The sequence below is a fragment of the Dromiciops gliroides genome, chromosome 2, assembly GCF_019393635.1.
Source record: "Dromiciops gliroides isolate mDroGli1 chromosome 2, mDroGli1.pri, whole genome shotgun sequence".
Classification (NCBI taxonomy): domain Eukaryota; kingdom Metazoa; phylum Chordata; class Mammalia; order Microbiotheria; family Microbiotheriidae; genus Dromiciops; species Dromiciops gliroides.
This window is the reverse complement of record NC_057862.1, coordinates 101,256,127-101,274,803: the sequence shown is the minus strand read 5'-3', so window position 1 is coordinate 101,274,803 and position 18,677 is coordinate 101,256,127. Positions and strand designations below refer to the sequence as shown.

General features: G+C 38.4%; 1 pseudogene; it reads right to left on the bottom strand.

The window, feature by feature from the left end:
- Positions 1 to 230: 230 nt before the first annotated feature.
- On the bottom strand, positions 231 to 3,728 carry LOC122738353 (annotated as a pseudogene).
- Positions 3,729 to 18,677: the final 14,949 nt, after the last annotated feature.

Genomic DNA, 18,677 nt, shown 5'->3' with positions numbered 1-18,677 from the left:
TGTCATGTAGGACAGGTATTGTAATTCCCATGTTATAGAGAAGGAAACATATATAAAAAGGCTAAATAGACTATCTAAAATCATACAGCTAGGTGGGGGACAAGAATTCATGGTTACTGCATCTTGATCCAAGGATATTTGACACTATCTTGGGGTCCTAAGACTTTTTATAAAATCATTCTTTTTTTTAGTTATTCCAAATATTTTAATAAGAGTTCTTTGCCAGACATTTAAAACACCAGTGTGTGAAGATAGAGTGTGTTGGAGAGAGAGAATCCAGAACATAGGTAGCCACACAGCTGAGGAATCTTCTTGATTTGGTGCAGGATCTTAGAGTCCACTGCTTTCTGGTCAGCCTTCTGCTGCTCTGTAATCTCATATTTCTCTTTTTCTGTGTCAAAAATCTCTCCTTCTTGGTGTATAAGTTTACAGAGCCTCTTCTTGAAGTAAGCATCATCAGTAAGATGATTTGGAATTTTCACACCTGAAAGGTTAACCTTGGTAGAGGTGGCAATGTCAAATTTCTGATGGGTTCTTCGCAGAGGAACACGGTTGATGGTCAGAGGTCCAGTCACCAGTAACAAGCCACTAGCCAGGTGCCTCAGGAAAAACAATCACTTGGCCCTGTGGCCGCCAGTGAGCATAATCAGAACCATATCTGGGGTAATGCTAGATCAGTCTCTTCATGATGCTGGCTGAAAGGCTTTTTGCTGTGACTTAGCAGCTTTCTAGGCACATCCTCAGTAGGATAATACCTAGGCATTTTGCAAATCTTTACCACACGGGTTCCTCCATTCTTTTCACCATCAAATGGCTTTGAGATGGTAGCAGGCACCTTCTCTTTCTTTTTCCTTTCAATCCAGGTTTTTGGTGCAGTATACTTCTGCTTGTACATGGCCCTCTGGGAATACATGGCAGACCTTGAGTATATGCTGATCCCTCTGGCCAGGAACAGGTTGTGGCTGTAATTCTTTTGAGGTTTTTTCACTACCTTCTTGGCCACATCTTCTTTTTTGGCCTTCTTTTCCTTTTTTACCTTTTTTTCCTTTCGTCCCTTTTTTTTTCTTTTTTGTTGTTTGTTGTTTGGGTTTTTTTGTCCACCATCTTGAGAGAAGGGAAAGAGGATAAAATCATTCTTCTTGTCATTTCACTGGAGACTTCCAATCATTAGGGTAGTTGTGCATATGGGAAAGGGAGAAGAGCTTCTGCCAGCAAAGTCCTTGTTAAGAGAAGGAAAGGGGCTATTGGTGGGAAGGAATTGTAAATGTTTCATGTAAGCATGGAAAGGCACTCTGTTCAGAAACAGAGCAAAGAAGCATATATTATGGCTGGTTCCTACTGCTAATCCTCCCAAATAGTGGAGGGGCTTATGTAGAAGAAAAATATTCATGGTAGGTAATCACTGTCTTAGAGATCTACCAAGAAAGGCTTTTGAGGCCTACTGGAACATCTGGATTAAAGAGGCCTGCAATATCCTCTGCCTATGTTTTGGCCACAATCACCTTTGTGGCAAAAAGAGGATACTCATTATATTATGTTTTAAAAAGGTTTTACAGAAATAAAACTAATCCAACCAAGATTAGAAGGAAAGCAGGAAGCTGGGAAACAATTTTTCAAGTTAGTGTCTCTGATAAAGGCCTCACTTCTCAAATATAGAGAGAGCTGAGTCAAATTTATAAAAATAAAAATTATTCCCCCAATTGGAGGACAGTCAAAGTATATGAACAAGCAGTTTTCAAATGAAGAAATCAAAGCTATTTATAGTCAGATAAAAAAAATGCTCTGTCACTATTGATTAGAGAAATGCAAATTAAAACAACTCTGAGGTACCACCTTACACCCACTAGATTGGCTAATATTACAGAAAAAGAAATTTTAAAATGTTGGAGGGGATGTGGAAAAATTGGAACACTAATGCACCATTGTTGGAGTTGTGAATTGATCTAACCATTCTGGAGAACAATTTTGAACTATGTCCAAGGGGCTATCAAGTTGTGCATACCCTTTGACTCAGCAATACCATTACTAGGTCTGTATCCCAAAGACATTTTTTTAAAGAGGGGGGAAAGAACCTATTTGTACAAAAATATTTGTAGTAACTCTTTTTTGTGGTGGCAAAGAATTGGAAAATGAGGGATGTCCATCAATTGGGGAATGGCTGAACAAGTTGTATTATATGATTTTAATGGAATACTATTGTGCTATAAGAAATGATGGACAGAAAAAAAAAAGAAATGATGGACAGGATGATTTCAGGAAAATGTGGAAAGGCTTACAGGAACTGATACAAAGTAAAGTGAGCAGAACCAGGAGAACATTGTACAGAGCAACAATAATGTTCTATGATGATAAACTGTGAATGACTTAGCTGTTCTCGGCAATAACACAATCCAAGACAATTCCAAAGGACTCATGATGAAAAATGCTAGCCACCTCCAGAGAAAGAACTTGCATCTGAATGCAGATCGAAGCATACTATTTTTCACTTTTTTTGTGGGTTTCAGGTGTTGGTTTGGGGTTTCGGTTTTCTCTTTTTGGTCTATATTTTATTTGACAACATGACTAATATGGAAATATGTTTTGCATGACTGCACATGTATAATCTATATAAAATTTCTTACCATTGCTGGGAGAGGACAGGAAAGGGAAGGAGGGAGAGAATTAGGAACTCAATTTTTTTTAAGTGAATGTTAAAAATTGGCTTTAAAAAAAGAGGAAACTCAAGAACATTTGGTTAGTCTGGTATCCAGCGTATCAACCCAGACCATGGATGCTCTAGAACAGTGGTGTCAAACTCAAATAGAAACAGGGGCCACTATATATAAGAAACCCTACAGGCCACATATTGACTTAGTTTTAAAATGTAATATTATCTGTTTTATTGTATTTTTAATTATTTTGTTAAATCTTTCCTACTTACAATTTAATCTGGTTCAGGTACCACAGGCGACATGTACCTCTCAGGTACCTCTGCTCTAGAAGACAGAGTATTCAACTGAGTATACAGATAGGGTCCTGTCGTTTGCTGCAGTCATTCATGTCTCCCTCTTTGAGAAGGGATGGAGTATGGGGAGGGGAGGGAATTTTCTTGGGGGTATAGGTTTCATCTTTCTCCTTTTCTTTAGAATCTGTACCCTAGATAACATTTTCTGTCCAGGTAGAGAGTAAGTACCCTGAGGTCAGGAACTTTGGAATATATGCATGCATCAGAAATGGAGAATTCAAATTGTATCCAGATCAAAAAATTTTCAGATTCTCCAAGGAAGACCTAATATCAGTGAAATGTGGATATAGGAAATGACATGACATGGTGCTTGTATAAGAATAGACTTTAGAAAGGGACAAAAAAAACTACCAAAAATATTTTGGCACCTGGTGAAAGAATCCTCTTCTTCCATGTCATTTCCCATGACCACTAACTAATTGTACACATTTAGCTGCTTTCCAGGAATGAAAAGATATTTATAATGTTTTCTTAATTGGCTTTGTGAATATACTTTGCCTCTTTGATCCTTAATAATATCCCAGATACAGGTACCTGCTAAGACCTAACTCTAAAGGCAATGAGTCATTTCTGGATTTCTCTCTGTGTTGCCCTGTTCCTAGGGAGAAGCATCTAATCTAGCTGGTATTAGCTCAAAGACTTCAAAGAAGACTTTAACATCAAAGTCCTAAAGATCTGAGGTCCAGAACTAGTTTTCGCCATTATTACCCATACTTACCTTCATGCATATGGTACTATAACTGAGAAGAGAAAGTGAAGCCTGCTTTTCATTCCTAGGATCAATAAGGGAAGATGTGATTTATTAGTAGACGCAACATAACATGGGAGAAAGTCAATGAACTTGAAGCCAGCAAAATTGAGTTCTAATCTTAGCCTTATTTCTTATATTCTTATTTCTTATATTCTTCATGTTAGCCTATACAATACATAGCACAGTCAGAACTGGTAGGGACCTTAGAGCTCATATAGTCTAACTTCTTTATTTTAAAGATGAAGAACCTGAGACACACAAAGAAGTAACTTGCCCAAAGTCACATCATTAGTTAGGCTTCACTTTCTCTTCTCAGTGATAACACCATATACTCTTTCTTTCCTTCTTATTCTGGATCCTTTAAGTTTTGTTATGGGGGGAGGGGGGTAGAGAAGAAACTATTTCAGGACAAAAAAAAAACCACATCTATTTTGTGTCCTGTGATTTTTAAAATGATGCACGGGTCTCTTTTTTTTTCCCCTTTCCTTTGCCATAATTCTCCTTGATAGTTTTCTCAGCTTGTTCACTCACAGAAATTGTATTTCCATTTTACAGATATATCTATTTTGTCTATCTACCTACATAGAAATCTTTTGTTATTGAATTAAATCTATAAATTAATTTGAATATTATAGAGACTTTTATTAATTCAAATACTATTGAGATTTTATAGTATTTACAATAGTGTCATAGCTTTAGAACTGGGGGAAAAAAAAAACCTTGGGGTAAAGCCCTAGCTTCAGTATCAGAGGCTTTAATCCTAGATGTTTTATACCTAAGCTTTAATCCTGACTTTACTATTGACTTTCTGTGACCTTGAATATGTGACTTGACATACTGGCTTCAATTTCCTCTTGTATGAAATGAAGGAGTTGGACTACGTGGCCAAAATCCCTTCCTCTTTTCTTTGGGGTTACCATAATCTTCGCAGTCATTCTTTTGCCTGAACTCTCTTCACCTTTTATTTTCAGTCTCACCATCTTTTTTTTTAAAACATTAACTTTAACATGTTGACTTTAACAAACAATAACCTCAAGGTCCAAAATTTTTCCTTTAATGTCCTGATATTTTCTTTTTTTTTTTTTAAAGATTTTGATGCCTTTTAAAATGTATAACTGTTGTCATTGTTTAACTTATTGTTTTTATTTATTCTTTGCCATCTCATATTCTTTAATGATTATGATAACATAATCACATTTATGAGACAGAACTTATTTGGACACATATTAATTAGTGCACACATGCAATATTCCAAGCCTTTTGCTATTACAATGATGGTGTAATTGATAGTTTGGTAGAGAGAAGTATTTGTTTCATTTCAAGATTGTCCTTAGAATACATTCTTGACAGTGACTCACTTAGAGTTAAGAAGCATTCATCATTCTTACTCACATACTACTAAACACTGCTCTAGGAAGTCATACAGCTATGCTTAAAAGGTCAGCTACACATTTATATCATCTAATTTCTTTTTTTTTTCTTTTTTCTTTTCTTTTCTTTTCTTTTTTTTTTTGGTGAGGCAATTGGGGTTGAGTAACTTGCCCAGGGTCACGCAGCCAGTAAGTGTCATGGGTCTGAGGCTAGATTTGAATTCAGGTCCTCCTGAATCCAGGGCTTTATCCACTGTGCCACCTAGATGCCCCCTATATCATCTAATTTCAATTGGGCTCTCTCTGTTGCACAACAATCCCTTTACTCTTCCTTGTTTGACTCTTTTTTGCACTCCCTGCAACTTTTCCTCAAAATCTTCTATTCTCTATTCAAATCACCTATACTGCTCTCTCTTTCAACCCTCATCTTTCTCAGCAGAGAACCTTGTTCAGTTCTCAAATCCCCTCAACAACATCCCTCATTCTCTCTTTTACTTCTTTGTTAGAATAAAGGTTATCCTAAACCTAACAAGGCCAATTTCTCTATTGCGTTCCAGATCCCCTAACTCTCCTATTTTGTAGTTTGTCCCTTTAATTCCCACCTCCTCATGTAGTCTTCAATTTTGCTTTATTCACTGGTTCCTTCTATAATGATTACAATCATGCCATCTCTTTCTTCCAAAACAAAACAACAAACTCACTTAAACCTATGAGCCTTTTAACTTAATATCTTTTATCCTTTCTCATTTTGATAAGCCACATTCCTAGAAAAAGGCATCTATACTCCTATTCTCTTACCCACTCTTGCAATCTGGCTTCCAGCTCTATCCATCAACTGAAATAAACATTTAATTGCTGAATCTTCTTTTAAGTCCCAACTAAAATCCCACCTTGTATAGGAAGTCTTTCCCAATTCCTTTTAATTCTAGTGACTTACCTCTTTTAATTATTTCATATTTATCCTACATAGAGTGTTTGTACATATTTGTTTGCTCATTATCTCCTTGTTAGATTGTGACCTCCTTGAAAACAGAGACTGTCTTCTTCCTCTTTTTGTATCCCATGCTTAGCACAGTGCCTGGAACATAGTAGGTACTTAAATACTTATTGTTTGACTGACTAAATCTAATTGCTATGTTTTAGTCCTTATCTTTCTTGACCTCTCTATAATCCCTGAAAGCACCTCTTCTCTAGTATTGGGTTTTTAATGATGTTGCCTTGTCCTGGATCTTCCTCTACCTCCTGGTTAGGTCCTTTTCCTTCTTTGCAAGATTATGATCCATGCACAACCTCCTATGAATGGGTGTGCCTAAAGACTTTATCCTGGGACTTCCATTCTTTTTCCACACTCAGGATGTTGATGTGCTAAACATCCATGGTTTTAATTATCACCTCCATGTAGATGATTTCCAAATGCACATAACCATCTCTTTTCTCTCTCCAGACCTATGTTACTAACCTGCCTGTTGGGTATTTCTATCTGTATGTCCTATTGTCACATCAAATTTAGTATTCCTAAAATAGATGCTGAAGTGCTGCTCATGCCATTTGATGATATCATTGCACTGTGTTTTCCATCTCTCTATGGGGTGTTGTCTCCTCTCTTTCCCAATGATCTCTGACTGACTTTCTCTTTGCTACCATATACTGGGTTTCACTTCTCCAGAGCTATCTTCGACTCTGCTCCTATTTGCTAAAGTGTAATGAGTAGAAAATTTCTCCTTCAATATGGGGAGACTAAATCTCTTTTAGTTAACAGTTTGAGATTATGAAATACCACACCTAGTCATGGAGATAACAATAGTTGCAAGAATTCCTTGACTGCCCTTTTCTCATGATACAAAGTATTTATCTTGGGGGGAAGGGAGAACCAAATTGCTTTCAACACCTGTCATTTCCCTGCATGACATCTTTTGTTTTCAAAACCCATTTCATGGCCCAAAAGATCTGGATGGATGTTAGGCCAAGGAGATAAGCTTCTATCTCAAGATCTTTTTTTGGATTGGCATATAAATAAAGTGAGACAGGGCAGGTAGGGCCCTTATCCCTGCCTTTATTATGCAAATCTACCAACAATGAAGTACTGGACAATACAAGGATTGTTTGCCCAAATGAAATCTTTCTGGTGAGATGTGAGGGAAAAAGAAAAAAAAAAAACTTCCTAATTATAGTTGCCAAAATGTAGAATGGGCTGTCTCAAGAGATAATGGTTTGGAGATCTTCAGGCTCTGTGTTAGAGTTAGAGAATCCTTGGGCAGTGAGTTGTATGAAATAGCCACTCAGGTTCTTTCTGACTCTGAAATTCTAGCATTCCTTACATATGGAAATGTTGTGGGGTGATGAGTGGATGGGGGAGAAACTAAGAATTCTTTAGGGGGCTTATTGGAGGGATTATATTCTAGGAATAAGGAAGTTAGTGTTTGCACAGTAGTACTGGGAGTGTCCCATGAGATTCACTATATTCCTTAGGCAAGGTTTACTCATTTACATTCACTGATTAATTTCAGTATTGTAGGACAACTGCTTTTCATCCTGGTAAATTCAAGGATTATGTATGTGTGTGTGTATGCATATGTGTATATATGCATGTGTGTGTGTATAATCAGTGTGGTCAATGGAAAGAACAAAATGTTCTTTTTATTATTATTATTATTATTATTTAATTGGCATTTTCCAATGCTTGATCATCCTTCAGGAAAAGAGATCATTGAGGGAATAATGTACCTCTGATGTGGAAAATATTTCTTAACTCAGAGCTCTTCTGTGAGCCCCTTGAGAGGGGAATGTGGAAAAGATGACCAATCCTGAAGGAGAGTACAGGACATTCCTATTTAAACTATAAAGGAGCCTAGCCAGTGTGAGAAGTAGCAGTGGGAAAGGGAACTCTGGGAGACATGATTCACCTTTCCTTCTGTGTGTGTGTGTGTGTGTGTGTGTGTGTGTGTGTGTGTGTTTTCATTGGGGGAAATGGAAAAGACACTGGGAGTAAAGGGAGGGAGAGATAGAATGTATAGGAAACTATCACAAATATCTGAACAGAAAATCTTTCCCAGGTAGTTTCAGTGCCAATAGCTATTCAGGCCTTATGTTCCCAGATATTCTCTCCAAAGAGTCAAATGTAGGCTTAGCTCCTCTCTGCATGCCTATTGAAACAACAACAACAACAACAACATTAAGAGGTCTTATTATATTTACTGGGTGCTTAGTAGGCACTATACTTAGCACTTACCAATTATTATCTCATTTGAGCCTAACATCAACTCTGGGAGGTAGATGCTATTATTATTCCCATTTTTCAGATGAGAAAACTGAGGCAAACAAAGGTTCAATACCTTGCTCAGAGTCACACAGCTAACAAATATCTGAGGATAGACTTGCACTCAGGTCTTCCTAACTCCGGACTATCTGTTCTGTCCACTGTGCTACCTAGATTGAGAGCTGAAAGTTACCTTCAACATGATCTTGTCTATCCTATCATTTTACAAATGAGGAACAGGAGATAGAGAAAGCTCAGTTTCTTGTCCCAGGTCACACAGATGGTAAGTGACAGATGCAGTATTTGAATCCAGGTCCTCCAACTCTAAATCCAATGCTTTTTCCACTGTACCATCATACATGTTTCTTTTTGTTCTTTACATGAAGAAAAATCATTCCCAGACATTCAAAATGAAAGGGGGTGTGTGTGTGTGTGTTTGGTGGGGCAAAGAGAGTTAAGTGACTTGCCCAGGGTCACACAGCTAGTAAGTGTCAAGTGTCTGAGGTTGGATTTGTACCCAGGTCCTCCTAACTCCAGGGCTGGTGCTTTATCCACTCTGCCACCTAGCTGCCCCCATGTTTTTGTTTTTGTTTTTTTTTTTAACCTAAAGCTCAAAGGAGGGAAGTCTAAACACAAAGACCAAGGATTGAAAGGTTGTTCTTGGCTTAAAAGCCAGGCATTATGGCTGTGAATTGAAATCAATATGGGGGTGGTAGAAGGAAGAGAGAGGAAAAAATAAATTATTAATTAGAAACTTTGAAACAGAGAGAAAACACAGACAGACAATTCAACAGCCTTTTAAGGTAGTGAGTCCCCCATCACTAGATACTTTTAAAAAATTGGATGTTCCCTTTTCAAAGATATCTGAGGATTCATGTTTAGATAGATTTTTGGATGATATGGTCACTGAGGATTCGTCTAACTCTATGAGTCTGATTCAATCAAAGTAAGTGCTCCAGAGGCCCCTTAAGCCAGGAACAATTGGCACCCTGTTAAAATGTTCTAAGATAACGACATATTGGAGAAGGTCTAGGACCAATGGTTAGGGAACCATTGTGGTTCTTTTACATTCCTCCACCCTGTGCAGCTGTACCATGCCTATCCCTGCAGTCTAGCTCACCTACCATGGAGTCAGATATACTCCTCCCCATACTTGCAAATCTCAGCACATTTGCCATTTGGTTTTTCAGGGAAATTTAAACAACATCTAAAAGATGCTTATCCTTTCCTCAAGATTTTTAGGAGCTAATGTAGATTCAGTATATGTGCCCAAGGAGTCATTTGGACTTCTAATGAGAACTTAAGGGCTATTTAATATATGGATTATTTACTCACTAGACCATAGGGGCCCCTTCAGCATATGTGCTAAAGAGCATCTTCCATTCCGATTTAGGGCATGAAGCTTTAATCATGAGACTCCCATTACTGCTAATAGGATTTGCAGAGGCAAAGGCCTGGAATTGCTAGAACTAAAAAAGATCTCTTAATGCTGTTTTTTTTTTTCATTTAAAAATAATGATCCATAATTTATGCAGAGTTCCACACTAGAGCCACGAATTAGGGGCAGTAGTCCTTGCTTTGCTAAGTTTTACACTTTAGGCACTGGTCACTCTGGAACATGAGAAATCCCCATGGATTGGTGTCAGGGAGACCATGAGCTAGGGACACTCAACTGGATGACTTAGAATTAAAACTAACACAATTTCTTTTAAAAATTAAGTTCCAGGCTTAATCGCTCATTTGCTTCACAAGGAGAGGGAGGGAACTCAAGCATATCTGTGGGGAAATTAAAGGCAAGTGAGGTGGGGGGAGGAGGGGGCCAAGGACAACTGCACTGCAGATACTTTTATTAAAATAATCATTCACATTTTTCTGGCAACACTTTTTAATAAGTGTCAGATCTTTATTACTTCCTTTGGCGTTTGCAGCAACATTAATCACAGCGAATTCATATGGTCTTCATTTCATGAGGTTGTAAAAATCATCACAGAGGCTCAAGTACTCTCATTAATTAATTCAAGTCTACTCTTGCATTTCTGTTTCAGTGGAATCTCTCCTTCTCTGGGAGGCAATGGACAACAGAAGCTCTATTATAGCTCTTAATGAGGCTATCTGAGTCCTGATCCCAATTACTTCCCCTTTATTCCCCAGCATGCTCTGCCAGTACCCCACTCCTTTCTCCTCTCCTCTCCATTTTTGGTCAGCACACAGTGGCTCTCTGCATCTGTCTAGCTTTGCTTTCCCTGCATACTTTTTGAGCAAAAGACCACCCCCTTCCCTTTCCAGTATCCTGATGAGAAATAACAGGCATTAGTGATAACCTAGTGATAGCTGCCTGAATTAGAAATGATGCTGGGAAAAAAAAAAAGTAATGGGCATGACTGCCAGACAGCAGGGCCTGGGTAAAGCTCAGAGAAGAGAGCTCAAAGAGGAAGCAAATCACAATGGAGACAAGGATAGGAACTGGACTGGAGGTTAGAAGCCTTCCATTGTTAACTTGGCTGTGTGTCCTTGGACAAGTCCCATCACCTGTAAAATAAGGAGATTGGTCCAGATGACCCTTCCAGCTTTAACATTATGGTTGGTCCTGGGAAAATAGCTCATCCAGAACTAAGTTTTATGCAGGACATTAATAAGCTAATGGTTGTCTAGAGGAATGAGACCAAAAAGGTAAAAAGTCTTAAGATTGTGCCATTGTTTGCAGGAACTAGAAATTTTTCATCTAAGAGCAGGGAACGCTTTCCTCAAGTATCTGAAGGGCTATCATATGGAAGAACTGCCTATTGTTTCTAGGCTAAAACATATACTTCACTGTCAGACATCTAAAGCCCTTTAGTTTTTAACCCAACCTGATTACAACTTACTCCCCATCATGCACCAATCAGCCCTACTTACAGCCCCTGTCTATAACCTTTCATCTCCTATCTCTGTGCCTGTTTACAGGCTATCTCCAAGACTTAGTACCTTCTCCCTATATCACCCTGCCCCTTAGAATCCTTAGCTTCCTTCTAAGCACAAGGCAAGTACCACTTCCCACAGGAAGCCTCTCAATCTCTCCATTGTTTAGGGCTCTACTCGCATCCTATTTCCCATCCTCCCCCCACAAAAAAATATGTATACTTCCAATCTGTGTTGCTTTGCCGTAGTAGAATTTAAGTCACATTGTTTCATTTTTGTCTTTGTCACTTCAGCACCTAGCATAGTGCTAGACATACATTTATTTTATAAATAAAAGTGAACGAACTTGAGTTGAGCAAAGACTGTTTAACCATCCATATATATTGTCTCCCCCTTTAGAATATAAGTTCCTCGACAACAGAGACAGTGCTACTTTCTATTTGTCTCCCCAGCCCTTGATACAGTGCTTTGTACTTCGTAAGTGCTTAATAAAGGTTTCATTCATTCTTCATTAGCAGTCAGGATGACTAGTTGATAGGCATGTTATAGAGGGTATTCTTGTTCACATGGACTCTTTGAGTTCTCCTAACACTGAAATTCTGTGATGCTAATAGTTATAGGCTAGACATGATCTCAAAAACAATCTAGCCTAACACCCTCATTTTACAGATGAGAAAACTGAGGTCTAGGCATGTTCAATGACTTACTTAAGGTCATATGGGTAATAAGAGGCATCGGTGGAATGTGAATCCAGGTCTTCTGACTCCAGAAGCAGAGTTCCTCCCTGGTTCTACCTGTTGCTCCTTTTTAGCTCATTTTGTTGATCTTCATCCAGGTCATATCCATTGGGTATCCCCCAAGATGTTATCTTTGGCCTTCTTTTCTTCTCTTCCTATACTACTTTGCTTAGTGATCTAATCAGAACCCATGGATTTGATTATTATCTCTATGTGAATGTTTCTCAGAACATTTATCCAGCCATAACCTCTCTCCAGACTTCTGGTCTTGCATCTCTAACTGGCTATTGGACATTTCAAATAGGATGTGCTATTGGCATCTTAAACTCAACATGTCCAATACTTAAGTCATTATCTTCCCTCTCCCTGACCCACAAACCCTTTCTGCTTCCAAATTTTTGTGTTATTACTGTTAAAGGTACCACCATCCTCCCAGCATCCAGACTTACAACCTATGTTTTCAAAGATGAAAATCTTTGACTCTTTACTCACCATAGTCTCACATATTTTAACTGTTGCCAAGTACTGTCTTTTCTACCTTTGCAACAGCTCTCATGATAAATTGATAAATAGATGGATGGGTGGATGGATGGATGATAGGTAGAAACAGAGATGATATAGTTGTAGATATTTAGAGATAGATATAGACATATAAAAATAATGAGATTCCCATAATAGGATTCATAGAGCTAAGAGCCTAGAATTGTTAGAGCTAAAAAAAAATTAATCTTTTCAGTGTATTTATATGTAATATGTAGATATATATAATATTTGTTTTATATATATATAAATAGTCTTATGATGATAAACAGGTTAATATTCTAGACTGCTCAGATTCACCTTACACATAGTTCAATTTTTTTTTCTACAAGCCCCCAGGCCAGGTATGCATAACTTGTCTGCTTCCCAGAACATGTCCTTCTTCCTGTGAGAGTGAATGTCAACTACTTATATTTCATGGAACTTCCCAAGGGTACCAAACACATTTTCAACTAAACAATTGTCCATAATAGGAATGTGGAGAAATGATAGGATTATGAAAAGGTGAATCTCATCTTCTCTGTGTCCTGACTTGGGGGAAATTGCAGACTGGCCACTGTAACAACAGAACTGTGACCATTATGGGCCCTTTCATTTCTCTCTCATTAGGGATGAAAGAGGAATGAGAGACAGATCACCATGTGGCATCCCAATATGGCGGCTCAGAGCTCCAGCTGTGTGACTCTCACACACCAGGTGGACTCCAGCTCCCACTAGAGATACTGTGATGAAATCCCATTCATTTCTGGCATATGCTCAGAAAAGATTCCTTTTACTCAGCACATTCATTATTTCTTGCAGTTTAACTTTCAGTGTTATAAAGCAGATTGAGTCAGAGGAACAAGACTGATTCTGCCAAGAGAAAAACTGCAGTTGGCAAAGTACGTCTTCTTTGCCCATTCACTGTGCTCTCTCCCTCACTAAGAGTGTCCAAGATGCCCCTCTCTCAGATGCACACAATCAGTGGTTTTCCCCCTAAAGTAGTTAGAAATCTACTCAGGAGGCTAAAATAGGGAGCCACTAAGTGTTTTTGCCCACTGGTATGACTCAATTTATTCGTTTTAAAAAAAGATTATTCTAGCAAATGTGTATAAAGGCAGGAGTTGAGAAAATCTGTTAGGAAACTTTATCTTTAAAAAGAATGTTCCAAATCAGTAATAACAGAAATGCATATTTAAAAGAGAAAAACTGAGGTTTTACCTTACTTCATATAAATTTGCACTGCTCAGATTTCCCAAATTTCCCCAAAACGAGGATAGTTAATACTGGGGAGGATTATAGAAAGATAGGTACATTGAAGTATTGTTTGAAGTATGAATCAGTGCTTCCTCCTCCTCCTCCTCCTCCTCCTCCTCCTCCTCCTCCTCCTCCTCCTCCTCCTCCTCCTCCTCCTCCTCCTCCTCCTCCTCCTTCTTCTTCTTCTTCTTCTTCTTCTTCTTCTTCTTCTTCTTCTTCTTCTTCTTCTTCTTCTTCTTCTTCACAGGGCAATGAGAGTTAAGTGATTTGCCCAGGGTCATACAGCTAGTAAGTGTCAAGTGTCTGAGGCAGCATTTGAATTCAGGTCCTCCTGAATCCAGGGCTGGTGCTTTATCCACTGCACCACCTAGCTGCCCCACAGTACCTCCATTTTAGAAAGCAATTTGGAATTATACAACTAAAGTGGCTAAAATGTTCATTCACTTTGACCCCAGGACTCCATTACTACAATTATATCCCAAGAAGTTCATTGTTAAAAAGAAAGTCCCCACCTACATGAAAATATTCATAGCAGTATTTATGTGTGTGTGCTATATGTGTTTCAACGAACTAGAAACAAAATTGATGTTCATTAATTAGGGAGGGAGTTGAGTAAATGAATTATGGTATATGGATATGAAATATTACTAGGCTGTAATAATTGATGACTGTGATGAATACAGAGGAGCATGAAGAGTTCTACATGAACTGACACAATGAAATAAGGGCCAAGAAAACAATATATACAATGACCACAACAATGTAAATGAAAAAAAACACACTAAAAAGTGAATATAGCAACATTATAAAGAACAAACATGGATTAGAAGAGGGGATATGAGAAGATACCCTCCTCTCTCCTCTTGGCAGAGGTAGGATGAGAGTTCACAAGTATTGTACATAGCAGATATTTTCAAACTTTTTCAATGAATTGATGAATTTTGCTTATATTTTTTCTTCTTTGCCTTTTAAGAAATACTACTTTTAGGGGCAGCTAGGATTCAGGAGGACCTAAGTTCAAATCTGGCCTCAGACACTTGATACTTACTAGCAAGTGACCTGGGCAAGTCACTTAACCCTCATTGCCATGCCCCTCCCCATACACACACACACAAACACACACACACACACACACACACAACTTGTTAAATAGAATGCCTTTCTGGGAGGGATAGGGTTCCTGTGGAAAATTTTAGTTATATTTTTAAAAAATCAATAAAATTTTTTAAAAAGAAAAAAACCATTCCAACATTCCATGTATATGAAAAAGAGCAATAAAGCAAGAATGAAGATACATGAAAGGACATGAGAGTTAAAGGAAAGATCCTGGAGAAAGAGGGAGAGAATGAGATAAAAAATACCCAGGGAGAGATTAGCTTCAGTTGAGAATAGGAATTCCTCCTCCTCTGTGTCCAGAGAAAAAGAAGAGGTAACTGAAAACTAGAATGAGAAGTTTTTTGAGGAATGAAGGAGGAGGGTTGAAGAAGCTCCTATTGAACATCCTCTACCTTTTCGATTAAGTCGGAGGCTAAATCATGTGCCTGAAGTGTCTTCATAGGGTGGGCTTAGATCTGTGGATCATCAGTCTAGAGCTGAAAGGGATATTATATGTCACTTTGTCCAACCCCCTCGCTTTACAGATTAGGAAATTGAGGCTTGGGTGAGTTAAGTGACTTATCCAAGGTCACACAGATAGTATATAATAGATGGCAAAGCCAGGTATAGCAGTCAGGCCAAATGAACCCAGATTCAATTCTCTTCCTACTTTAATATTCTTCCTACTTCAGGGAAGAAAGAAGATTTGGGACAGATAGTGTGGGGAATGAGACAATCAGAAAATCCATAAGAACAGAATAGGAAAGGGGGATTGGGAAGTAGCTACAAGATCCAGCTGAGATTAGATTAAAATAATTTTGTAGAGTGGTAAGGCAGCAAAATTTTACATAGGATTGTGGACAGAGCTGGAAGGAAACAAAGCAGTTATTTGTTCTAAATACATTATTATATGAAACTGATGCTTAAAGAGGTTAAATGACTTGACCAAGATCACTCAGGTATAGTATTGCCAGAGCTGGGTTTGAACTCACATGTACCACATTAGGTTTTTTCTCCCCAATCTACTGCTTTAAAAAATATTTATTTTAGCATTCTTTTCTTTTTAAACTTTGAGTTTCAGACTCTCTACCACATTAATTCTTTTCATGATTTTTACCTTCAAAATTCAGTAGCTCTGGAGCAATAATGGGGGGAAATGATCATAGTGAAGATTACCTAGTGATGAGGATTCTAAGACTATGTGGCAAGATAAGAAAACAGGATTTTAGGGTTGAGAATATCCATTCCCAGCTATGTTCTAGGTCTGGGAACAAGTCCCGTCACTCACCCCAAATCTGTTTGTATATCAGTGTATTTCTGTGTTACTGTATTTACAGGTAATACACAGATGGAATGGGGGGGGTGGAGAGGGAGAGAGACACAGAGACACAGAGACAGAGACAGAGACAGAGACAGAGACACAGAGAGAGAGAGAGAGAGAGAGAGAGAGAGAGAGAGAGAGAGAGAGAGAGAGAGAGATGTATAATTCATCCAGAATGGTTTTGAAATTTGAAGTGAGACAAGCTCCCCAGCACCATGACATGATACTTCTGCTCTGCAAGAGGCACTATAGCTGAAAACCTCTTCCCCTTTGACTACTGAATCTCCTCCATTCATCGGGGGCAATCATTTTTAATTAAATAAATTTGGAAAATGACCTTCTAACTATCCTCCTTTATTTGAGGCAAGAATAAACAAATAGGAAGTTCTCTGGGTTTCAGCATCCTTAAGAAATCCATTTCCATGAATGACATAAAGCAAACTCTCCCCAGAGACCCTGAGCTTTCCTCAGCTTATTCTCTGGCCACTAAAGAAGGAAAAGAGAGAGGAAGAGAAGAATAAAAAGAGAGAAAGGGAATTAAAAGAAGCAACGAGAAATTGTATGAGGGAAGAAACGAAGAGAGGAGAGAAAGTTTGTTGTTTGTTCTTTGTTCTTGAAGAAGACCATAATATTGGGGTGATGTCAAGATTTGCAGTGAATCAGATTTAAGTAAGGCTGAGCTGTGCAAAATCACCAGCCTCACTCTCTCCTTCAGAGTTATCTGGGTCCAGTGGCTAGACAACTGGAGATGTCCCCAAATGTTAATGGCAATTGGAGTTAAGTGACTTGCCCAGGGTAAGTATCTGAGGTGAGATTTGAACTCATGTCCTCCCAACTTCATGGCAAATGCTTATCCACTGCACCACCTCACTGCCCCAGGAGAGAAAGGAGAAAGAGGAAAGAAGGGAGAGAATGAGAAAAAGGAAATGAGAGAAGGGTAGAGAAAATGAGAGTATGAGAGAAACAGGGAGGTAATTTGGAAGACTGAGAGACAGAGACAAGGAGAGACAAAGGGAGAGAGATAGGGAGATCAGGAAAGAATCATTAAATCATTAACTTATGGAAATTTCTTTTTTTAGTACAAGGGCAGGCAGAAAGCAAACAGGGCCTTTTGACATATAATCAGTGTTGTTATTATTCTCAGGACTTGGCCTATCCATAAAGGGCTTTTTGTTTGTGTGGTGGGTTGCTTTCACATCTCCAAAATGCTGTACCATGTCCATGGGCTTTGACTGTGTTCAGAGAAAATATCTCCTGAGTCTGTCTCTTCATTAACAGCCTGACAAGCCAAGAAGCAGCTCAGACAAGAGGTTGGAGTGATTGATGAGCATCTATTGAACTCATGAAAATGGTGCAAAGGGTGATCTTCCAGGAACTCAATTTACAATCAGAAAAAGACTATCGATCTGATTGACAGGTTCCAGGGACACTCCATACTTGTCCCTTGCAGTGCCCCATACCCCCACAGGGTGTGTGCATTAGTAGAATTTCAGAACAAAGTTTAGGAAAGGGCCAAATAAAAAGCTAGCACAGGGTACTGAAATATAAGAGTTTTACACTATATAGTTAGAATATCTTCCTCCTCTTGATCTATTAGTGCAAGTTTTGTTGCTGTTGAATCATGTACAACTCTTTGTGACTCTGTTGACTGTACTCATGGCAAAGATACTGGAGTGGCTTACCATTTCCTTCTCCAGTGGATTAAGGTAAACAGGATCTAAGTGATCTGCTGAGGGTAACACAGCTAGTAAGTGTCTGAGGCCAGATTTGAATGCAGGTTTTCCTGCCTCCAGGGCCAGCACTCTATCCATGGAGCCATATGGCTACCCCTAAATGTAAATTTACTGAACAGAGTCTATGGTTGACACTGAGGCCTAAGAAGTGTAAATCTTAGTGTTTTTGCTTTCACTGGCCCCTACTTGTCTCTAAGATAAAATATAAATTCCTCTGTCTTATTTTTTAAATTCTTCAAAAATCTGACTCCAGCCTACATTTCTAGGTTTGCTGTTTTATAATCTACTTGGTGTACCAAAATGGCGCATTCCAACTGAACTGCCCTGTCTGCTGTTGCACATTTGTAATAGGATACCTACTTCCTTCAAAGTTTAATTCAAGTACTACCTCTTATGGGGAGCCCATTCCAATTCCCCAGTTGCTCATGTATTCACCTAGAATTTACTTTTTTAAATTGTATTTTATTTTTAATTTATGGAGTAAAGCAAGCATTTCCATAAGATAGTATAATAAAAAGATGATTGCACATGAAACTGCAGATCTATTCTGTACAACTTGCTCTTCCTTTTAAATATATAATAAAGTTATCATGGAGATTTCCCTGCTTTTTTCTTCCCTCCCCCATGTTGCCCTAGAGATGGCAACCATTAGACACAAATAGGTATGTGTGCGTGAATATATATAAATATACACACATATATGTATATACGCACACATATATACACATATATGTAT